General features: G+C 41.0%; 1 long non-coding RNA gene across 1 annotated transcript in view; it reads right to left on the reverse strand.

Moving 5' to 3' along the window:
- Positions 1 to 16,781: 16,781 nt before the first annotated feature.
- LOC123613024 (uncharacterized) overlaps positions 16,782 to 24,158 on the reverse strand; it is a 485,726-nt gene continuing 478,349 nt past the window's right edge. Inside the window, exon 7 of the long non-coding RNA XR_012503154.1 lies at positions 16,782 to 19,483. This is a non-coding gene — a long non-coding RNA (uncharacterized LOC123613024). The remainder of the gene's footprint in view (positions 19,484 to 24,158) is intronic.

Below are 24,158 nucleotides of genomic sequence, written 5' to 3' on the forward strand. Positions count from 1 at the left end.
CTCTAAATAAACTTGCTTTCACTTTACTGTGCCTTGCTCTTGACTTCGTTCCTGTGCGAGGCAAGACCTATTCTCCCGCACCACCTTGAAAACTGAGTAGAATTTTGGGAAAAGCAACATGGAGGAGGGCTTCTCAGTGGAAGGAGCAGAAGGAGCTCCAGGGTGGAATCGAGAAAGTTCAAAGCATATTAAAGGACTGAAGGAGAATAAAGCCAACTCACAAACTGACCTCCCTGATGCGAAACGGTCGGCTGATTCATTCTCTATCGAGAAGAACTTTAACCCAGAGGCTGTGCTCCAGGAAGGAGATCACAGGCTGATGATCTCACAATGGACGGGCCCTCCGGAGTTCCTTCTGAAGATTCATTGAGGTTAAGAGGAATGTAGCTCCTGTAAAACGCCCTGATGGTTATCACTTTTTCTGTTCCATCCAGTTTTTCTATAAAACCTCAAGACCACAACCCCAAGACGGGCTCACAGTTTTTAAGGCATGAGCCTGCAGTGACTCCTATGCCCGGCAAAACAATAAAGATGCTCATTTCTTTGCTCCCAAAACTCTGCCTTTCAGTTTGAATTTACTTTTTGGGGTGCAGAGGCCGAGTTTTCGGTAACAGAACCAGCAGAAAACTGAGTTAATTATGTGTTGCTTTCTTTGGTGTGTAATCCTGCTCTGTATATAAAGTAGCTGCTTATTGGACTAAAATGAAGTGAGCTGGAATTCAACATCCATAAAGGAAGAAATACTTATCAATACAAACATAATTTTGAGGCAAGTGTAGTTCTATAAATACACGGTGGTAGTTAGCACTTCTAGAAATCAAGCATTCCATTTTCCTGTCTTTAGGCTGGAAGGTACCTAAGGTTTACTCTGCTTAAATGACATATGGAGGAAGAACTTTCTACAACTTTCTTGTGGAGAAAAAAATTAACATATTTTGCTGGAACGTAAGTTACAGGAAGTCCTTCCCCATATGCCATTTAAGTATCCTTCAAATTCAGCATGGAATGACTAAAGACATGACATATTGAATTAATTTCATCATAATCCATAATATTTTACTAGCATTAATATGCTGAGAAAACCATAAAATAGTGCAGTCTTTTATGAGACACCTAAATGCCAATAATAAAATACTTTGATCAAATAAAGAATTTATAAAAGTAAAGTTGCAGAATCCGTGAGTCTTGCAATTTGTTTCTTAAAATCTTAGCTCACTGTCACTGAATACAGGATATTGCCTCCAACATGTAGTTTTGGACAGAGCAATGATAGGTCTATGGGTCAGGGGACCTTGACTTTGCCACCCCCTGGCTACATACGTACTGTTGGACAAGAGCCCTAACTCTGCACCTCAGTTACTACAAAATGATGGTCTCACAGGTCCTTTCCAACTCTTTTGTAATAATATCTTTTTAAAACAACAAAATGAACACTAAACTTTTTTTTTTTTCAGTTTAAAACTCCTCCAGATTGTCAAGATTAAAACAAAGGAACAGAGCCATAAATCTGAATGAATACTTAAAGGGGAAGGGAATGTGTCAAAACAATATTGTTCTCCTAAATCCCTTTCTGAAGGTGTAAATTGCAATCTGACAATGCTGCCATTCTGAGTTGCCACATTGAGTTGTTTTGTTTAACAATGGGTTTAATCAGACAAATAGCTCCGTAAAACAAGAAAACAGATGGGCCATCAACTTTAAAATGTGGAAGCCCAGTAAAACAATTTTAGCCTCAGGCCAGGCAACTGTGACCCAGTGGCAAAGAAAAATACGAGAAGTGTTCAGGAAGTTGCTTATGAATATGGTCTGAACACCAGGAACAGAAGTAGATGTTCCTCGTGTTCTACCCTCAGATATTTAGGGTCATCTAATTTATAACAAAAATCAATCATTTAGACATTGTTGATAAATGTTTGGTGGCATTCCTTCAACTTACAATATCCACTTACTGAATGTAACAGGAACTTCTAAGACGTTCCGTGAGTATCCTCGGAGGTGTGGTAATCCTGGGACTCGCCAATTTGTCCCAATTGTTCTATTTTTGAAGCCCAATAGTTACAACTCAGCAGGTTTTGCTTTGGGTCATTTGATTTCTCAGGATTAAAAAAAAAAAGCGCAGATGAAAAATTGAGATTTAAAATGTTTGTTTGCCTTAAAAGTTAACTTCTTTTGAAATAATGGGATTTCTTATTTAAGCAGAAAATTTCATACTTATTTTTTGTACCTAAACTTAATGTTTTAAGCTATCCTAATCTCAAATTTTCTGTATTGAAACAAAAGTTTCCATTTATTATAAATGTGGACATATTACTTTGAACCATAGACAATTTTCATTTGTTAGGTAAAAAAGAAGTTGAATATCACCATTACATACGTAATTTTTTGTAATTGGAGCACACAGCCTATGAATTACTGATGATAACTCCCCTATTGGACAGAAGCTTTGTATTTTATTTTTACTTTGCTTCTATTTGTTTTTCCCACAGCTGAATCCAGGGCTATTGACAGTTCAGTGAGTGGTTGATGAATACGTGGTGATGAATTGTTGTCATACTGACTAAATAGACTGCAGGACTGACTTCTAAGTGGCTCAGCCAGACGTAGAGATATAAGAAGTATTTGGCTTTCAGAGACAGAAAAGAAGAGCCTGGGTGAGAAACAAAGAAAAAAGTATATATATTTATCTATTAGAAGTGTGGCTGGAGTAATGGAATGGTTCCGGGCGATCTAAAAGTAAGGGGGAAAAGTGCAAACTTTCTATTCAGAGTCATCCTGGAAGAAACATGATAAAATATTTGTTGTCTGTGGGACGACTTATTCTAGTACATTTGCCTGATTAGTTCTTTCTGAGCTGAAAAAAGCTAATTAAAAGATACCTACACACTGCACAGAACTGGCGCTCATGTGTGCTCGGTGACAAATGAGCCCGACACCCAAGATTGTCATCACATCCAAACCCCTAAGGAGGACGGATTCAAGACTCTGTGCTAGGCGCAACCTCAAAATGGCAAAAATGGCTAGATTAATATGCATACATACGTGCAAATCGAGATGAAGATGTCAGTTTCAGGTAGCAAGAAGAATTTACCAGCCCTGACTTCTGAGAGGCAGAAGCCATTAGGGAAGAGGACACAGATTTTGAATTTAGACATTCATTTAGATTTTTTGCTTTTTTCAAGTAGGGTTGTCAGACTAAGACCCATGTAAAATCAAGCCTTCTCAAGCAAATGAAATGTGGAAAGAGAAAGTGCTCTGGACTCCCTCATCGCAGCCAGGGAATATGGAGTTTCTGATAGCCTAGGAAAGAAAAATCTCTTCCCCTCTGCTTCTTTTCAAGGGCAAGACAGAATTTCATTTATGGAATATATTGCTCTGTCCTTAGCTAGCATTTTACTTTTTTTGTTCTTTTCTGAACATTAATTTGTTTGTACATTTGAGGAACAGGCTTTAGTGCTGTCTTATCGGTGGGTATCAGAGAGCCCTGGTGGAGTGACTGCAGGGTGGAGCTGAGCTATTGGAAGAGCACAGACTTCAGAGTCAAGTGGACCTGGGTGTGAATTTTGGCTTCTCTACTTTCTACCTGTGTGACCTTGGACAACTTACTTAACTTCTCCGAGACTTTGTTTTCTCATCTGCAAAATGGGAATAATAATCCTTACCTGTTGTGATGAGGCACACAGTGAGGCAATGTATGTAAAGCACCTAACACAGTGACACATGCCAAGTGCCCAATAAATGGTAACTATGAAAAGGTTTTTCATTCTGTCGCTTTGTTCCCCATTCTTAGGGAAACCAACAGCTCACAAAGAACAGGAACAGAGGTAGACATATTCTGTGCAATGAAAACCTCAGGGAAGGTTAAATAAATGGAATGCTCTTAGATGGAAGGAGTGAGAACACAATCAGGAGGAAGCTAAGCCCCAGGCAGACAGCCAATATTCACTCTTAACTTCTCTTTTGGGGCCCGTGGCAGAGTCTATCTGGAGACGGTTCCCACACTTAAGTTCACAAGCTTCTATTTTCAACTCAGCTTTTCCCTGAAAATTACTTGTAGATTCTCTCCAGTCTTGTACTGGTCACCAAAGCTGAACTGTTGCTACCCCAAGATTGAAGAGCACGCCTTACTTCTACGTAGTTTGGGAAGTTGCCTCCATATTGCCAATGCTTATGCCCTTTTCTCCTTTCAACACTAGTCTTAGGTCCTCACTGGATTGATTTAATTCTACATCTGCTACTTCCAAGATATGGTTGTCATGAACACTATTTAATTAGATGAACTCTCCTTTGCATTTATTATTTGAGGGAAAGGCAGAAAATAGTTTTCTCCCTTCACTAATCCTCTATTTAGAACTAGAAGATTAGGTGATCTTTTACTTTAATTTTATGTTTCCATCCATCCATCCAACCATCCATTTATCCATTCATCCAATCATCCATCCATCCACACAACCACGCATTCATCCATCCATCCATCCAACCGTCCAATCATCATCCATCCACTCATCCATTTATTTATTTGACAAATATTTATTGATCACCAGCTCTGTTTCAGGAATTGCCCTAGCCTCTGGTGGGTCAGGCTGACACAGTCCTTATTTTCATAGAACTTGTAAGAGATTGGCTACAAAACCTGTTCTAACTGTGTAAGCAGGTATTTTTGACCATTCCATATTTACTTGTAATTTATGCTTTCTCGGTATTTCATTACATTTCTTTCCCTTATATTATGGAGGGAGCCAAGTGTGTGTCAATATAGAATATATCATGACATAACATTAAACTTCTAGAAAAATCCATTTTACTTAAATTTTCTGAGGCATGAATTTGATAAGCAGTAATTCTGTGAAATGATCTAACCTGCATGAAACCTATAAAATCTCTTTTTTCATTGCTTTGCAAATGTACCTTTATTAGAATGTAAGTTCCTTGAGGGCAGACAATGTCTGTTTTGTTCCCAATTACATTCTCAGAAATATTAACAGTGTCTGATACATAAAGTCACTCCATACTTTTTGTTGTATGAATAAATGAATGAATGAACACATGTCTGTTGCAAAAACAAAATAGCTATTTTCTACATTTTTATTCTGAATTATAGAAACTAATATATCGCAGATTATATTTTCCCTTCTAAGGACAGCTCTGCAGAATATCATTTCTACTGGTAGTGTGTGTGCACTCCCCATAGTCCTCATGGCTTTCTCCTTCCTGACAGAGAATATATGGCACCTGTACTCTTGGGAGAGGAATTTTTGAATCTACTGATTTTGTTTTTCTTTGCCAACTGGTGGACGAGTGCATCAAACTTCATGTCTCCCTTAAAAAGCTGTTCACAGAAGCATAGACCACTGCAGTTGGAGTTGGACTCTTCAGAGGTCATCCAGCAGCGCCTGATATGTAAATTCTCACTTCAACGTCATCAGCGCCTTAGTGTCTGACTTTTCTCTTGTCCAGGGCACACATTTCCAGCCCCTTTGACTCGTCTTTCCTCCTGACGCCGTCTTGCATCTCTTCAACACTCTTGTCATTTTCCTATCGATTGTAATACTAACATTTCTGGGAAATGGTCATTTATCACAGAAGGTCCTTTTCAGATAATGTGAGTTCAGTATTTTAAGCAGAAAAGGAGCCAGCGTGGCCAAGTGGGCGGTGTGAGAGGTGTGCGTGGAGGAGGCGCCTTCCAGGCAGCAGGGCTCCGGAGATCGAGAGACGGACGAGCCTCCGAGGGGCAGTGACAGGGGTGCTCAGTCAGGCTCCTGCCTCATGTTTACCAACAGTGCGACACCAAGGCAAGGAATGTCCATCTCTGCTTGACTTTGCAGCCCTGGGGGTGGCGACCAGAGGAAACGCTGATGTCTGGGAGTACCGCTGCCTGTCACGTCTCCTCCTCTCTTGCTCTTGGTACGTCAGGAAAACTGATGTCCATACGCTGAGGAAGGAGTGACAGCAGAGGCTCCTGCTTCGGGGGCTGGTGGCCCATGGAGCATGCTTTCCGGGAGCTGGGTGTCACTGAGGTGTCATCACTAATATATCCTGAATGCATAAAGTTCAAAGACTCAAAGACTCAAAGACTTTTTTATCATCTATTTCTCCTTTAATTTCAAAGGTGACGGTGTAGTCTTAAAACCAGCAAGTGTGTCCACCTAGGTCCTTGCATGCAGACTTGAGGCCAAGAATTTGGAAAGTGTGACGGGGGTACATATGAGGACACAGAATTTCTCTGTGGAAACGGCAGAAAGATATTCTTAGTACTTTTCACGTCTTCCCACAAACCTTGATCAAAAACACAGTGAAAATAAAACTCTTGTGATTCAGTTGCAAGTGTTTCTCTAAAGGAGCCTCTGAAGAGGGTCTAAGAGTCAGATCTATTAGCTCACTTCCAAGCGAATGCCCCCAATGCGGGATGCGATCTCACTGTGCTTACAGAAAAAAACAGGTTTAGAGGTATAGAAAAGAAGCATAACTGTTGAATAGGATATTTAGAATGAAAAAACTGGACGCAAACTGTGCTGTGCACTTTGAAATCATATAAAAAGCAGTAATGCGGATGGCACTATATAGCCCCAAACTGACTGATATGTCTTCCCGTTGAAGATAACGGAAATCCAGCTGTGAGTTCTTGTTGGGGCCTCTTTGAAAATTCTGCATTTCCTCTGCACACCCTCCAGCACACTTGTGTCTCGTGGCCTTATCTGACGCTGTCCCAGTCTGGCAGGAAACACTGGAGACGCATCGTTTGTAAGACCTGACCGAGCATCCCGGCACCAGTGTGTCGCTCAGCAAGGTGTAGCTGGGGTCTTTTTCTTATTGTTGTTGTTGAAACTATAGAGGATTAAAGATTTGCTGAAGTTCAATCTAGGTAATCCCTTCTATAGGATTAACTCACCGAATGGCTTTCCTGGTGTATTTATTTTAGGAAAGAAATCAGATTTTGAACCCCTAAATCCGGAGGTAACATTTTATTTATTGCGCAGATAACATCCTTGATAACTTGTGAGTGTGTACGTGTGTGTGTGAGTGTGTGTGTGTGCTTTTTATGTGTTCACAGCTTATCCCATGAGAAATCTAAATGAAAATTAAAAAAAAAAAACTCTAGTTTTTCACAAACTATAATTACTTTAATTACAGTATAATTATATAAATAATGCATTTGAATGTAGGTTTCAGTTTTCTTTGTTTTCTAAATATTATCATCTTTCAGTGTTTTCAGACGTGTAAACAGGAAACATTTAAGTTTAGATGAAGAGCAGGTGAAATGCCTATGATACAAGTAGAGACAATCAAAAGATGATTAGGCTATTGAAAACTGCCTAACTAGGTGCTAATTTTTAAGTAAGCAGGTGTACTTAGACATTATAACTTTAAAATGAAAATATATTTGAATTAAACCGACCCCCGCCTTCCCAACATTAAAATAACATTAGAGGTCTGGCTGGTACTGACTAAATCCAGCAAAGGCACAAGAGGTGGAAATTTACAATGAGGCAGGGACTCCAGAAGGAGGAGGCACTAAAGACAAAACTGCGCGCTTCTAAAGAAATGTTGAAATAATTTCACGACACTTTATTGACTCTCTTAAAATACAGCCCAAACATCATTAACGTGTTAAAAAGACTAATATTTTGGTTATTGTTAAAGGATGATTAACCTTGCACAGGAATTGTACAAAGAAAGAAAGATCTTATAATTACCATGGATGGAAATCAATTTTTTTTTCCTGTCTCGATTCAGTTGTTTTTCTGGTTGCCACTGAAATGCATCAACGCACTATTAGCTGCTCACGTGGAACGCACAAAGACCTGATTCCGAGTCAAAAGGAGATGGTAAACTTGTGACTGAAGTATGGACATTAAATTTCAAGGTGGGGTGACGTACATAATACTCATTTAACTCACACATGGCTGCGCCTGAAATTGAAAGCTCAGTGTTCATCAAAAGTTAACGCAACTAAATGAGATAAACTTACCTAGCCTTTGCTGTGGGGCTAGTTTAGATCCGTTAAATGCTGTGGAAGAATCTAACCTATTTCTAAGTTTCCAGGCGGTGTTCAAAAAACACAGAGCAGTTTAATGAATTTGTCTTCAGTGTGCAAAATGATGCTCAGTGATCTGAAAGCGTCTAAGAGCTTGCAAAAAGAGGAAATACAGTGCTACAATTCAAATACATGTGAAAAGAATCTGGATGAACTCCATGCGACCTATTTGGGTGGATGTAAGCTGTGATGTAATCAAATTCCAGCTGTGTCTAGATGTCGCTAAAGGTCTCATCCTCTGACCCTGAACCCCATATGTTTTCCAGCCTCCATTACGTATTTGCTTCCAGTGTCAAATTACAGGTAGGCTCTACTCTGCATGTACTACAAAGAATTTGAGTGTCTCTTTAATTGCTTCAGATTTCCATTCTATAACAGTTTAGCCAGTTTTATGCAACTTTTTGATGCCCTAGTCTACGTTTTTGGCTTGTCACAAGAGGAGTAAAGCAGAGTTGCATTCAATTGCACCTGCTTTGCATTGGCACACTGCATTTGCAGACAAGTGTAATTGGCAAATACTTCAAAAGCCTGGTGAACTGTGTCCATCAGGAGTCATAGATGGTTTTCCTGTAAGCTGCAGGAGAGAAGTTGCTGGAACAACAAATGCTGGCACCATAAACTAAAATTCTGAATGAACTCAGAATGAAGAGAAGACTCAGAGGCTGAAGAGGATTAAGGTGGCGCACCCGCTTGTACCAGGTTAGCAGAATCCTTGCCATGGTCCAAGATCGGTGTCATCAGGACAACAAAGAAACCATTACAGAGTTCAGCGGGTCTTGGTATGAGTGTTAATGATTCTCCAAGGGGCATGAATGTACCCCTTTATGCTTATTCAAATTCCACATCACGTGATGTGTTTGTTGTAGGTCCATGTCGAAAAGTCTAAGCTTGAATATGAATTGACCAAACAGCAGTTCCTGACCTCAATCAATGCTTGTGTGTTTCTGGCACACGCAGGACTAACCCATAACATAGAACCCCAACAAATATGTGATAGTTTTCATTTTTAAAGTCTTAGGTTTTGATTTTTAAAGTGGGTCTAGGAGTACCTGCCTTACAGTCTTCTTGTGAGGAATCCAACAAATGTTATCTCATATGTAAATTCCCTGGCTGGTGACTGGTACATATTAGGTGCTCAGTCACCAGTGTTATCCAGCGATCTTTTTACTAAAAGCCTACTATATGCTAAGTACCATACCAGATTCTGGACATGTAAATTCTATGAGATGTAAATTTAACAAAAAATAGGCTAGTGAGTGTGTATGAGAAGAGGGGACGGAGGGTGGGAGGGGAAAGATACGATCAAGAATAGGCTTCCAAATGTTAATGTGATAAAAGTACATGTGATGACAATAATGTCACAATGGAAGGAGAGCTCAGTGATCACAGAGGGCGAGGTGGGCTCAGGACCACTTCATAAAAGAAGTAATGTCTGAACGTAACAGCTGCATTGCATTTGGTGGGCAGGAAAATAGTGAAGAGGATGCTTGACAGATAAAGCAGGGGGCAAAGGCCCTGCAGGATGAATAGGAGGAGGCATTCAGGAGACAGCAGGCGGTTTAGCAGGGCTGAGCATAATACCCAAGGGATTCAGGAGAGTCCAGATTTAGACAGAATCCAGATTTTTGATGCTACATGGAGTCTGAATTTTTTCCTTACGGGATGGTGTAGTCAGTTAAGTGGTGACCCACCCCCAGGTTATGTCCATCGTCTAGTTCCTAGAGCATGTGATTATCTGCAAAAAGGATCTTTGCAGAAGTACCTAAGGAGATTGGTATGAAACGATCATCCTGGATGTTCCAGATGGACTCTCAATCCTTATAAAAGACACACAGAGGAGATTTGACAAACAGAAGAGAAGGGTATGTGGCTGTAGAGGCAGAGACTTGAGGGATGCAGCCACAAAGCAAGGACCATCTGGAGCCACCAGAAGCTAGAGGTGGCAAAGAAGGGCTCTCCCCTGGAGTCTCTGGAGGGAGCCTGGCCCTGCTGACACTTGGATTTCAGACTCCAAAACACTGAAAGAATACATTGCTGTTGTTTTAAGCCACTAAATTTGTGGTAATTTTTCACACAGCCTCAGGAAATTCATTCAGCAGGGATTTCAGACGTAAGCAGGGTCTTTAAGCAGAATTCTAAGGAGATCGCTGAAGAATGTAGGAGACGGAGCTCAGAGTGATGTGACTAACAGAGCACTTATTTTAAATATCTAGACCAAAAAATGATGGAATTTTAAGCTAAGAGAGTAGCCACTGGCATGGACTAAGGGGTAGGGGTTGAAAGTTGGCAAATACTCAAGATGCTGGAAGCATAGAAGCTTCAGGATGTGTTATGTAGTGTCTGAGAATGAAGGAAAAATTGTTAAAAATTATTCCCCAGATCTAGCTAAGTTGTCTCGGTAAAAGTGATGCTATTTCCTGGGAGAGGGATTGAGAAGGAAGTAGCGTTCGGCTTCTGAAGTGCCTCCGGACATCAAGGTGCACAGCGCCAGGAGACAGCTGGGGGTAAAGGTCTGGCACTCAAGAGAGATCAAGGCTGTAGGTGCTTGTCTGGAATTAACCAGAGTAGAGGCGGTAACTGAAGCTCAGGGAGGAGAAGAAGTTGGTCTGAGAGAGGGTATAGAGTAAGGTGGAGAGCAGGGTGAAGGCAAGACGCCAGAGAGCATTTGAGCCCACGCAGACGTGGGAATGAGTGAGGAAGACCGAAGAGAAGCAACTGAGAGAGAATAAGAGCAGTTGAGAAACAATGGAGATGATGAAGAGGGGTGGTCAGTGGGGCCGAGTGCCCCGCGCTCATCAGGGACTGGTGAAGAGTGGCTGGGATTCAGGCAGTGGCTGTGCTTTAGAGATTTTTTTCCAGAGCAGTTTCTGTGGTGTGGAGAACAATGGAGCTGAGCTGGTGGGAGGTAAAACGTGGAGGAAATACAGAGATTCTACAGAAGAATATTCTTTAAAGGGCATAAGTGTGTTTATAGCTAGCAGATAAGGACTCAGAAGGATTCAGTAAAGAAGGGGCTAAAACCAGAGGGGAAGTTGGGGCACTAAATTATATAGCTACAGTGAATAGGGAAGAGGTGAGAAGGGGCTGGATTTGAAAGTCCAGGGAGGAGTCATGACCCAAAGAAGAGAGATCTTTCTAGAAGACGGAAGGAAGATGAGTCTAAGAATAAATTACAGTGTATCTATGTGATTAGGGAGAAGAGAATGAAGGAATTTTCCTTCTTACGGCCTGCTTTTCCTTCTAGTGCTATACATTGGGAAGCGGTCAGCAACAACACCCTTCAGAAGTCTGGTATAAATTCAGAATTTTCACAAAAGACCCTGAGCAGAGACTAACCCAACATTATTTCTCTTATCCTTTGTTGACATTCACTCATCGCAAAACCACCTCTCTGCCAATTCATGGCCGCTCTTCCCTCAAGAATTGACCCAAGGGTTACTTCCTGCCTCCTCTGATGGAACCAGACTCCCTGCCGCCCAACCACAGGTTGCACTGTATCCTAAGTCAGTGGACAGATTTTATACTCTGTCCTATTTGTTAAACTGTTTGAGGATTAAACCATGTTTTACACTCTTTTTTCTTCTTCCTGTGACCCACAAACAGTGCAGAAACTAAAGATAATTTAGTTGATTATCAGAGACCATGGCCTCTATCAGTTTGCTGGTTATAGTTCTGGTGTATGTGTTTGGTGTAGGTGTACTTATCATAGTGCCCCCTTTCATTCTTGAAACTGCCCTCGCTCGGATGATAGTTTATGTGAGAGACCCAGGGGAATTCATTTCCAAGAGAGAACATAGAAGCTGAGAATTCCATGTTTCCTAGCCTCTTGTAGAGGCTGGGAAAGGGTCGTGCTACCAAACCAAGGGACTGATAGCCAAAGGGGAGGAGGTCGAGATGGCCCTGAGCTTTTGAAGCCTACAGGATGATACAGTCCACATTCTACTCATAACCCTGTCAGTTCCAGAGTTGTCAGAGAGCTAAAGAGGAATCCAAGATTCAGAGAGGTTAAGTCAACATGCAAAGCCACACAGCTTGTTAATAATAGAACAAGACTTGGGCCACCATTCATAGACTCTCAAACCTGCCTCTTTCAAATAACAAAAGCTTTGGGGAACTCAACTGTGATCAGTCAAGGATCTTTGATATCAAAATGAACAGTCACCACACTTCCCTTGACCTTACCCATATTTGAAATTTGTCACTGCTATTTGCAGGCACTCTGTGCTTTAACAGACGATGGTGAAGAAGTAATTTCAAGGCAGTTAAGATAACTGGGTCTGAACAAAGACTGTGCAAGGGTTTCTGTTTGTTTGTTTTGTTTTATTATGGACACTGTGAGGTATGGGCACTCTAGGGAGGATGACGTATTCCTGGCACAGCCTCTCTGTCCCTTTTCACACATGGCTCTTCTTAGACTCCCGGTCACACTGTAATTAACAACACCAAGGAGCTCTCTAGAACCCTAAAACAACTCATTCGTAACAAATGAAGTTACTCAAACTCTTCCAAGTACAAAAGTAAAAGGATAAATCTTAGACATACCTACCTTAGGCACAGTCGTGCATTATTGGCAAATAAACTTTATTTGGGAGTGACATGAATTCACTGATGAACATTGTGTTTTCCACCAAGCATTTTTTTCGTTCAAGTTCCTCACAAAGAGTCCGTTTTCCCATAGCGTTAGCATTGAATGCAATGGCAGTGACACCAGAATAATGGCCATCATTGTGATGTATAATATAGATGTTATTGCACAGAATAGAAAGCATTCTTTGGGTGTAATGCGTTTTTGTTGCCTCCATGCTGACATGGAGCAGATATAAATGTGCTTTAATGTGTTTCCTTTTAAACGGCTAGTGTAGACGCACCCTCGAGTATGCGTTTTGTATCAGGTTTGGTGAGCAGTTCAGCCTTACGAGCTGTTTTCTCTATCCACTTCAGCATTCCTAATAGTTCTAATTATAAACTGCACAGTTTTCTATTCCTTCCTTGCTGTTCTTTGTCATTGCACTGCTCCTAGACGTTTAAACAGTGGAAGCTGTTTATAGTTCATTAAACACTTTAAGCTGTTGTTCTAAAGTTTTACACTTTTTTTTTTTTTTTTTTGTATTTTCCAAGTCATTTCCCGCTGCTGGCATATGAAACCATGCACCGCAATTCAATAGAAGACATCAGATGTGCACATTTTGTGGCTAATCGGCAGGGCTAACAGCCATAAATGAATCAGGGACCTTGGCTATCAATTTTACATTGTGTTTGGTGTGACATTTGACATAGAATGTTTAGATCTTTTTTGTTTTTTTTTAATGATTGTCCCTAATTCTTTCTAAAGTAGAAATTTTGCTTCTTAAATAAAAACACTGGCCAAAAGGGATAATTAGCTCCTATTATGATATGATACAGCAGAGAAAGTGTGACTGTTGGAAAGCTAAGTATTTTCCTATAATATCACAGTAGGAGGAGATGGGGCAATTACTCCAATATATGACGCACTAGGACGGTATTACAGTTTGGAGGAAGAAAGATTTACCGGCCCGAAGGCTGCTGCGGAATGTGCAGGAGACCACAGTGGTCTCAGAAGGTGTCTCTCTCTTTGATTTCTCTTGGACGAGTCACACGATGCCTGTCATTTCTGATGTTCTTCTGGAAAAAGTCCTGCGTCAACCTTGGTGTTGGAAGAGTGCATAGAGCGGGCTAATTTAGAATCCCTTCCCAAGAGTATGACATGTTCTTTCTGTGAAAAATGGAAGTGAGAGGTCAGTGATTTATTCTTTGATGTTCAAACCAATGAAAAGCTGTTCCCCATCGTGCTAATTTATTAAGCAAAGACTCACGTCCTCACAGTGAACATGCTTAAGACACATGGTTCTGTAGTAGGGACAATAGCAACTTCCCAAGAACCAGGTTATAACTCCCAGAGCAAAATAGGAGGGATGGTGCAGAGAAAGGGAAGCTGTATGTTAAGACTGAATTTCCTACCAGTGGTTAATTTGAGGCCCCAGAGGGTGCCTTCTTCTCTAGGAAGAAGCTAGCTTACTTTCTGCGGGAGGGGACGAAGGTGCAATTGTGCAGGCAGCCTGCAGTTTGCAGGCCCCTCTCCAGGAGAACTGTGTGAAGATTGAGTCTATAGCCTTCTCATTCTCATCCATGCAATATTCTTCCTCCCTGACCTTTTTTTCACATTTTCCCTTATTATTCTGAGATCAAATGATCTCACATGATCTCATAATAAGACCAAAATTATCACAAAATCAACCAATAGGCTTCTCGTGAAAAATTGTAAAATTTTGTATACAACACAAAATAGCAAATTTCATTTATCAAGTATGACTTGTGAACCCTAAGATTTCTGATCCAATATGTATAGTTGGTAACAAATAATTAACTCTGTGAGTGTTGCTTTCCTTATTTTAATTTGTATTAATATGTACTTAACAGCACCATTTGCTGACACTATCTGTATGCTTTTTGCATCAATGGAAGGATGACTCAAAGACAAAAAAAACCCATTTATATTAAAAATCACCATAGGATACAATTTTCAAGAATATATATTTTTTCCCTCAGGAAGCTGGGCTGTATCTCTGAATCTGTCACATTTTTGTATAAAATCTTGTGCTTTATCTCAGTATCTCTATTTACAAAATGGGGAAGTGAGATCTACTATAACAATGACATGAGTTCAATTGCGTATTTTTTTAGGCATGAAAGCACCTCGTAAATGATCTACATACATGTATGTTGTTATTCTTCAAACTAGTAAACAGTTTCCCATTGTGTTAGAGTGCTAATATCAGGCATAGCTTTGAAGAAATGTATTGGAAAGAATCTACGAGAAGCAGCAGCAGAGCTATTTGAAGGGTCAGAGGAGCATCGTCGGTGGAAATGTGCAAGGCAGCGTGTGCAGCCGATCTTCCTGGCCGTGCGTTGTTCCCTGGCATCAGCTGTGCAGGCGCCCCCGCCACCAGCTCTGAGCGGCCCCAGGTGTGTTTCCGTCCTCACACGTCTCACCTTCCGGCACCCTCTGCCACTCACTTACATTTTATGTTTCTCTCCTCCCCTGAGAGAGCATAACCACCTTGAGGTTTTGGCCTGTTACTTCCTGATCTGTTACAAGAGCTGGCAGGAGTGCTCGATGGATAGAAGGTGCTCAGAAGGTATCTGCTGAATGAACACGTGGACCGTTCAACACTCCTGAGGTTCTAAAAGGGGCAAGAATTGTTCATGGAAAAGGCATAGCAGAAGGGGAGTTTAAGACAAGTTCTGAAGGACAGAAAACAGTGATTCTGAAGGAGACAGTAATAGAGGGGAGAGACCTCTGGCCTGGAAGTCCAGCTGGCCCGGACCTTGGGTGTCCCGGGAAGAAGTTCTTTTAAGGAGCATTTGTGGAGCACAGTGTCGCCGGAGGCTACATGATGCCAGGAAGGTAAAGACTGATAAGCTGTGAGTCTAGTTCTCCGGAGGGGCTCGGCCAGTCCTCACTGTCCCTTCCAAGGGTTATTCCCCTATGTCTGACACATCACAAAGCTGTCACCTAGATGACTGCCCTGGCCCCGGCCACCACGCTTGCCCCGCCCACACTCCACCTGACCTCCCGCCCACCACCAGGGTTTCAAAAGGAAACAACTCACAAATTAGCCTAATTCACGGGAGCTCTCTTTTCAAAAGGACTATTCACAAGGTGGGTGATGGATGTAGGGGAACCACAGGGTCTACTCTCAAAACAGCAGCCAGCAACGTCAGTGAATTTCACCCCCTTGCTCAAAACCATACCAAGGCATCTCATCTCTCTCAGGATAAAAGCCCAGGGCCTTCCAGGGGCCGCACCTTGGGGTCCTCAGGCTCCTGTCACTTCCTCTCAATCATTCAGCTCCAACCATATGGCCTCTCTCTGTTCACCTGGCTTTTTCCTCTGACTGGAATGCTTTTCTACCAAATAGTCAAGAACTCCTTCCCTCCTTTTGTTCAGTTTTCTGCTCACCTGTCACTTTATCAGAGAAGCCGTCCCTGACCACTCACCATAAAGTAACAATACCCCACCGCCCTCTCTGACTTCGCCCCCCTTGTCAGCCCTAACTCTCGCCATCACTGCTGTAAAGCAGCGGCTCAATAAATGCTTGTTGAATGAATGCATCGTTTGTTCCTGACTTTGGATGTTTGATAGTTACATGTAAAGTGTGAATTTTCCACAAGGATAAAGGGTTATAAATGAATTTACATTAAAATGAGAAATGTGACTATTTGGGGGTATTGAGAATTATGAGAAATTTTCTTTCATTTTTTTATATGTAGTTTTTAAGTTTTCTACAATAAACATAAGTCATTTTTAAATAATGGGATATAACTGTTATAAAAGGAAATTTCTCTTTGAAGCAAATTGCTGTTTGTTATTAATATGTGATAGAAGATGCAGTTCATTATTTTACTTTTTTCTCTTTAAGGTGTTCTGGAAGAAAATGCCATCTGACTTTAGTATCCCACAGAAAGTTATAGCTTGAGCTTTTGATCCATTATTATCTCAAATATAATGTCCATATATCCTTGAGCAGGTAGGCTATTATGAGCCTTGAGTTTCCCTATAATAGTAAAACTCTGGAAACAACACAAATATTCAAATCTAGAAGGTAAGTTAAACCAACACTATGCCCGTGTGATAACGATGCATGTATGTTTGCGGTTTGTAAGAAGAGATCCTGAGGTCATACAGCAAACTGTGACAAGTATCTCTCTATTCAGAGTGTGACAGTGATGACAGAGGGGAATATTTTTATTAGTTGAATATTTTACAGTGAGCATGCATTTTATTTTAATTACAAATTTTATGTATGAAAATCAAATCTGATAACATACACCAAAATGTGAAGAAATGCAAAGATATTCACAATGCTTTAAATGTAAAAGTTTCCAAATGGTATATACGGTAAAACATCATTTACAAACATTCCAATAAAGCCTTCAAAAGGTAGCTCACATTGGGAACAATGGCTACCTCTGATTGGCATGATTCTGAAGGAGCTTTATTTTATTTCCTTTCCTTCTATGTGTTTAATAAACATATTTTAATGACCACATCTTTCTTTAATAATAAAAAACACCTTTTCTAAGTGAATTAAATTACAAAGAAAAAATACATAAACTTGTGTGTCTAAAATATAATTAAAACTGAAATGCATAGAACTAAGAATATTTTATTTCATAAAGAGCTCATAAGATCGGAAAAGTACCCAAAGACCTCAACAGATAAACAGTCAAAGACCATAAAAAGACAGTCTCTTTTGAGGACAAATAGCTAGGGATAACATACGGAAATAAATATTCATCATTAATCAACAAAATGCAAATTAAGACAAGGTAACTCTTTATAGATTAAAGTAGCTAAAAATGTAAATGACTGTCCCCAGGACTTCTGAAGGAGCAGGAGAATGGCAACCCTCCTGCATTTCTAGATGTGCTCAGCCATGGGGCGTCTGTGCAGGGCCCACACTCCGGAGACAGGATGCTTTGGTGCAGGTCACATCCCAGCACTTTCTCACTGTGCAGCCTGGGCGTAGGGTTCAGGTCTGTCCGCAGCTGCAAAGCAGGGATGATAACAGGACCTCGTGATGGGTCCTGTTGGGAGGAGTTAATGATTCAATGCCCATAAATCTTTTAGAAGAGTAAACACTTAATAAATATTAACTATTCATTATTGACTAAATATCAACCAGGATTTCAACAGGAAAACAACACACAAATTAGCCTCATTCAGGGAGGATCTCTTTTCAAAAGGACTATTCACAAGGTGTGTGCTGAATGCAGGGAAGCCACACGGATGAGGAAACTCAGGTTGAATGACCAGGGGCTAACGGTGCTGGCTGTTCTTACACCTGGTCCAGAGGAGTCATGGATGAAAGGAATTACTGAAACACAAAAGAATAGGTAGGTATGAATGAAAAGGGTCCTGAAGAGAAGAGACCTTTTGTCAAGAGGCACATCTTAGGTAGGGAAGGGGAATGGGTACTCTTTCCTTCACTGGCCAAGGTCCCCATTAGCTGAACCCAGCTCTTCGTCTGTCAGGGCGGAGCCGGTTGATGCAGCCCATGTGGTTCAGCCTCCTGGCACAGACAGCAGGCTACAGAAGCAAGAGGAGTGGGTCTGGAATACGCCTGTCCTAGGCCCTCTTTGAGACAGAGGCAGAAAGCAGATTTTGCAGTGCTGTAAATCCCCACCAGGCCTTCCTGTCTTCTCCAAGGACGCTTTGGGGAAGCAAATACATTTCTTGTCTTTTCCTCGTAGAGCACCTCTGCCAGTTACTTTCAGTCCTAGGGATTGATGGAGCACAAGCCCTGGACATCCAGCCTCTGTGATGCGTCATCAAAGACTTTAAACAGAGCCTCCTTCCAGGGACCAGGGACCAGTCTCACACTCAAACACGTGGCTGGTTACCCATCACCAGGCTGGGACTGGCATACTTTGAACAAGTGGTTAAGGGCAGTCAGAGGAAAATATAATGAAATTTGAAGCCCTGTGTAAGAGAAATGACTGGGAGAGGGGCTAAGAGCCCGTCACCAAGGACAAATCAGGCCATGGCTGATCCATGGTTATTGACCAATAGTTAACTTCTACCATACTGGTGTACGTTCTTGTCAGGAGCAAATTTCAGGCCTCAGAAGTACAAACAAGGAAAGCTCCAAAAAAAAAAAAAAAAGTGGGAAATTTGGCAGATTAGTGAATATGGAATTAAAGAATGTGTATTTAATAAAAATATATATACAAATAGAAAGCTAATCCATGGCTATAATAACTGAATAAACTTGAAAAGTAACTGGAATTCACTGCTGCACTTAGAGAGTTTTGTTTTGTTTCTTCTGCCTGTGAGTCTTTTTAGTACCAAGGAATAAATGGACTAAAAAAATCCAATGAGGAACAGGTGCGTTAAACTAAAGATAAATTTTCTCTACGCCGTTATATGAAAAGTGTGTATGCTTCCTCCACAAAAGCTCTTAGATGTAAAGTACAGCAGAAGATGGTAACAGGGAAAATGACCAATTTCCAGCTTCTCATTTTCATCCCGGGATGCTTTCTTCTCATCTCCTCACTTTCCTTCTCCCATTGTCTATTTTTGGCAGCTCCTTTTCCTCCTCGTCTCTGAGTCTTCATTCAGATTGGCTCCAGGAAATGAAAGGAGAGAGGCGGTCTTACCGTATGTCTCCCTCACCCCGAGACATTTCATGTTCCCTCTCACTGGGACACTAACGTGCAGAAAAAGCAGACGAGACGCACCAACACTACGATGGCTGCAATGCTCTGCCGTGCGAGTGAAGCAAGAGGAGAGGGAATGTAGATCACTTAATAAAACCCAGAACAATTCCAAGGGGAAAGAGCGGCCATCGTCGTCCCTAGTTCAAGTTCTTTTCTCGGACTTCCCCAGAAACAATTTTCTTTTCTTCTTAATTCTAAATTACCAACAATCTAGAATAAAAGACAAAAAATCATTTTCATCCTACCAATATGTGGGAAAATATCACTGGCCTCAACTTTGTAAATAATGGCTTTATTTAGATTTACTATTGCTGCTTATATTTCTAAATAATCATCATTATGTGCTTATATTTATTGAAGTAGATTATTAAAATGCATAACGTAGTCTTTCCATTAACTCTTTCGCATTAATGAGTTGCTATTTAGTAAATTACTATTTCCCGTCACTAAAAGGAAGGGAGCCAGTGGCCTGAATGATTTTACAAAGTGCCTATTAATAAACACCCAAGGCATATATTAAAATACTAGAATGCAAAGGTCTTTGGGAAGTAGGTAAGTGTGTGAACTAGGGTTTTAAAAAATATGCATTAACACTTTCATGACCATAGTGTATTATTCAATAAATTCCTCTTCCAGGTTTGAGTAGCACTCTAATTTTCACTTTGTTTCAATTTGTGGCAATTTTGCAATGATTTTGCCTGAACCAAGGCTATTTTCACTTTATTGTTTTGTTGGCAAATACCAAGTGATCATTTTTATATCAGGGGTTTTGGGGTCACATTACTCCATTTTTCATTTCATAGTGTTAGAAGCAGTTGAAGACAGAAAGAACTTATCTAAGACACAGGTGCAAGGTTTTACCTTTTAAAATTCTCGAGCTATTAATGAACCTAAATGTTGAAAAGCATAATCTATTTAATGCAGTGGTTATCATCCCTTCTTAGATGTTGATAAATCTAAGATTTAATATTTTTTAGTTTTTAAGTTAAGTATTTTATGTAGAGATCACTGAAGATTCACGAGCAGTTGTAATTTGAAATAATACAGAGAGAACTGTGACCTCACTTTCCCCAGAGATAACATTGTGCAAAACTATACAGCACAGTGTCACAGCCTGACGCTGTCACAATCAAGATGCAGACCTTCTCCATCGCCACAAGGATCGCTCATGTTGCTCTTCTAAAGCTGGTCTCTGTGTGAAAGGCACCTGGGTTGTTTCCAGTTCGGAGCTACTATGAATAAAGCTGCAGTTACACTCGTACAGGTTCTTGTGTGCACAAAAATCTTTAGCTCTTCAGTATAAAGTTCTAGATCTACAATCCCTGGGCTGTGTGTTTGAAAACACGTCATTAGTTTTCTGGAGTGACTGTGCCATTTTACATTTTTGCCAGTAAAATATAAGACATCTGGTTTCTCTGCGTCTTTGCCAGCATTGGGCACTGTCACTTGTTCTGTTTTGTTTTTGCCATTCTGATAGGTGTGTAGTAGTATTTAATTGCAGTTTTAATTTGCATCTCTCAAATGGCCAATGATGTGAACACCTTTTCCTGTTCTTATTCCCTGTTCATATATCTTCTTCAGTGAATTACCTTTTTATATCTTAGTTCCATGTTCTAATTGGATTGTTTGCTTCCTTCGCTATAGATAATTGAGAGTTCTTTATACACTCTAGATACTATCCTTTGTCAAATATGTGGTCTGTAAATATTTTCTCACACTGTGCAGCTTATCTCTTAATCTTCTTAACAACCTATCTTGCATAATAAACCTTTTAACTTTGTTGAATCCACTTTATGATTTTTTCAAAAATTCTAAGAATCATGCTTTTGGTGTTAAGTCTGAGAAATCTTTGCTTAGTCCTAGATCTCTAAAATTTTCTTTTGTTTCCCCCTAAAAGTTTTATAGTTTTACGCTTTACAGTTAAGTCTGTGATCCATATGGAGGGAATTTTCAACTAAGACACAAGGCTTAGACTGAGACTAATTCATGCTTGTGAATGCCTAATTCCTCCAGCACCGTTTGTTGAAAAGGTTATCCTTCCAGCATTTCCACCTTCATCAGAACCCAACTGGGCAGATTTGTGTGGGTATATTTATTTCTAGGTTCTCTCTTCCGTTCCATTGATCTGTGTGTCTTTCTCAAAAAAATCACGCATTCTTGATTATTGTAGTTAAATCGTCTTGAAATCAGACTGATCCCACTCAATTTCTTCTTCCAATCCTCTGGGCTACTTGTATATTTATTAGAATTCCATTTTGATTTACTTAGTGTTTTTGAGTTTATTTATATATACATATTTGATGTTCTCTAGGTATTAAATTACACTTACATAACTTATAGCCTATTGGTGTCATCATTTTACCAGTTCAAGTGAACTACAGAAACTATTTCCTTTTACCCTGCTTTGTTTACACTATAATTGTATTTATATTTCCTCTACATACATTTAGAACCACATCAGACAAGATGATAATTTTTTTCTTCAACCATAAACATAATTTAAAAACCTCAAAAGAAGAAAGAAAGCAAATATCCAGGGATTTTTGTTGTATTTAGTGGAAGGAACAGAGAAAATTATATCCACTTTGTCTTCTCAAAAGTGGAACTCTCCAGATTTTTTATTTGTAAAGATGGCTCTTCTGGTAGTGATTTTCAAACTTTTTCCCCAAGTCTTATACAAAAGTCAAGCTTAGAGTAAGAAAAAACAAAACAAAAATGGAATTACTTGAAGGAAAAAATGCTTTGAGCTCTGTAAGTTGGACTCCTTACTGTTCTTGCGATTAAGCAAGAGTAAAAGGTACTGGATTTAGGCATAATGTGGTCCTGGATCTTCTTTTTTTTTTTTTTTCTCCCCCATAGCTAATTCGGGACAAGAACAAGAACTCTAGCAAGGTTCTCTAATCAGCCAAAAATGTGACACTAGCTACCCTTACCCTGCCCACTTTGTACTTAAGAAGATACATTCTCCTTGACGGAGAAATATAAAGTAATTTCTCGCTATTTGATAAATGAAATTGTCAAGATTGACAATGGTAGCCTCTTTAATGAAGAGTACATTCAGCATCCATTAAAGAAATGCACTGAGTGCCAACTGTGTGCCTGGACAACAGGCACTAGGCAGGGATGGTTACATAATTTGTGAGTGCGCTCGAAAAGTAAAAATGTGGAGCTGCTTATTCAAAGAGCAGGAAAAAATGTCATTAAAGGCATGAATATGTAAAACTCATTTCTTCCATGCTATTTCTTGATTCATCCTAGTATATTTTATTTGCGATTTAATGTTGTGCTCCCTCAGGCAATGGGATTCTCCACTTCCTCCACTACTTCTCTTCCCACAGGCTCCCTGCCGCAGCACACAATGGACAGGCCGCTCCAAGGGACTTTTTTTAAGGGCCCTTGGGCTGGCCAGCAAGGGGCAATCGGTGGGGACTGAAAACAGATTCCCCAAGCCAGGTCCTAGGAAGGACTCAGAAACCTGAGTGTGTGTGTGTGTGTTAGGGTGGCGGGACTGTGGATCGTGTTGACCTCAAACTAGAAAAGAGAAAGCATGGTGTCTGATTCCCAGAGTGGCAGCTGGCCAAGAATCCTCAAGTTAGCAGAAAATGAGGAGGCATCTAAAGGTAGTGTGTGTGTGACCCCAAGGGAGCCCCAAAGACACAGTGGCAGTGGGGACTGCTCAGGCCTGTCCTTCAGCAAATTCCATCACTGCTTTGGGCCTGGGTACCATTTCGACTGTTCTCAGAGGCAGCTTGCCCAGTCCCAGCATGCTGGGTCACGAGCCCTTGACCTTGACAGCCTTCTGCTCCTGGGCCCAGCCGTCTCCTCCTCACGCAGCTCCCTTAGCACAGCCACCGGCTCCTTCTGTTCTCTGCGGAGAGCCTGCCAGGCCTGGCCCGGCAGCTGCAACCCCTCCACCTGCCTGCGCCCAGCCAGGACAGCACCTGCCACCTGCGTGTTCTCAGCCTTCTGTTTCTGCACACAGTGTAACTGAGAAGGACCTTACTGTCGTCACCAATGACCATCTGATATCTATAACAGTGTCTCTAACTGCTTCACTGTATGATGGTTTAAATGTTTTTTTTTTTCTCATGCTCTTGCTGACCAGAGTGGGGCTGGAGAGGAGGGAGGCTTGGGTAGCCCGCCCAATCCCCTCGTGGTGCTGAGGGCAGGGATCATGCTCAGTGCCCTGCTTCTGACCCCAGCGCCCTCCTCTTGACCCCCTAGTGATTTCCTTGTGTCCTGTTGTTCCAGCTGCAGCCCTTAGCATACAGCAGGAGGTCCCAGGCCTCAGCCTGCATAAGAGGCTAAAAGCATTTATCAACCTGACTTTAAACTATACCAGTTTTTCTCTAGAGCTGTTTTCCACAGAGCCCCTTCTTATGCATCTTTTGTTCTAGGTACAAGAATATTAAGAAAGTCCCAAAGCCAGAGGTAAACTTCATACCCAGCAGAGGGGTTTTTGCATCTGCAAAAACAAGAACAATTTTGCAACAACTTTTTGCAATATCCTGTATACTATCTCTACGGAAACTAGCTCCGCCCCTTGGACTCCTGAACTTTTACTATTAAAGCTTCTGCATTCTCTCCCCAGGAGGCTTACAGTCTTAGAGGCATTAGCCCACTGTGACCTCCTGTGCCTGGCAAAGAAATAAAGCTGCCTGTTCTACTTTATCCAAAACTCTGTCCTTGAGTCTCAATTATGTAAGCAGGGTATGGAGGCTGTGTTTCGGCAACAACAGGGTGTCCCGTTGCTGCAAGAAGCAGAGCATCATGGAGCTATGCGGGTCTGTCTCTAGGATCTCACGAGGCTGCCAGGCTGACTTCCTGTGGTTTTTGCCTTCTTCCACAATTGTATCTTCTTCCACAAGGCATTCAAGACATCTTC

Source organism: Camelus bactrianus, chromosome 29, assembly GCF_048773025.1.
Source record: "Camelus bactrianus isolate YW-2024 breed Bactrian camel chromosome 29, ASM4877302v1, whole genome shotgun sequence".
In the NCBI taxonomy this organism is placed as follows: Eukaryota; Metazoa; Chordata; class Mammalia; order Artiodactyla; family Camelidae; genus Camelus; species Camelus bactrianus.